We start from the raw sequence: 581 nt of genomic DNA, 5'->3' as shown, positions 1-581 counted from the left end.
CCAAGTCATCAACAAGACCCCAACTACACTTTTGACAGCATGCAAGATGATGTAGACAGTTTCTTCTCCAATCCTTAAGGTACCACAATCACCTTCCCTTGTAAATACCATTGCATTTGATATTGTGTTTTGTTTTTGATCTTGAATCCTCTTACAAATTTCTTTCACACAGAGGACTGTGTGATTTAAGTTTGGGGGAGGGTTTGAGATAGCATTTGATATTGTGTTTTGTTTTCTTATTTCAAATTTTTAGCATCATCATGTTAGTATTTGCATAGCATCTAAGGCATAGAAAAACCCTAAAAAATTAATTTTTTTTGCAAAAATCTTTATAAAAAAAGAGTGTTCATGTAGTTTGCATTGCATAATAGCATCTTGTTTAGCATGTTTCTTGTAGGATTGTATAATATTTGCATTAGGGATCTATGATGAGTTTTGCCTTGTTAGCTTGTTTAATTCACTAGACTAGGATCAATGCCCAAGTTAATAGTACTTTGATGCTAGTTGAGTGGTTAGAAGCATAAGATTGAACCAAGCCTTGAATTCTTGCATTGCATTTGGTCTAAATTGAAGCATGTTGT

At 33.4% G+C, this 581-nt stretch overlaps 1 protein-coding gene across 1 annotated transcript in view; it reads right to left on the bottom strand.

Annotated features, from left to right (window-relative positions):
* The window catches only part of LOC104738303 (putative RING-H2 finger protein ATL35), a 13,028-nt gene that overhangs the window by 4,614 nt on the left and 7,833 nt on the right, over positions 1–581 (bottom strand). The gene's annotated exons all lie outside the window — the stretch shown is intronic.

The sequence above is a fragment of the Camelina sativa genome, chromosome 13 (assembly GCF_000633955.1).
Source record: "Camelina sativa cultivar DH55 chromosome 13, Cs, whole genome shotgun sequence".
In the NCBI taxonomy this organism is placed as follows: Eukaryota; Viridiplantae; Streptophyta; class Magnoliopsida; order Brassicales; family Brassicaceae; genus Camelina; species Camelina sativa.
This window is presented reverse-complemented; position numbering and strand designations above follow the sequence as displayed.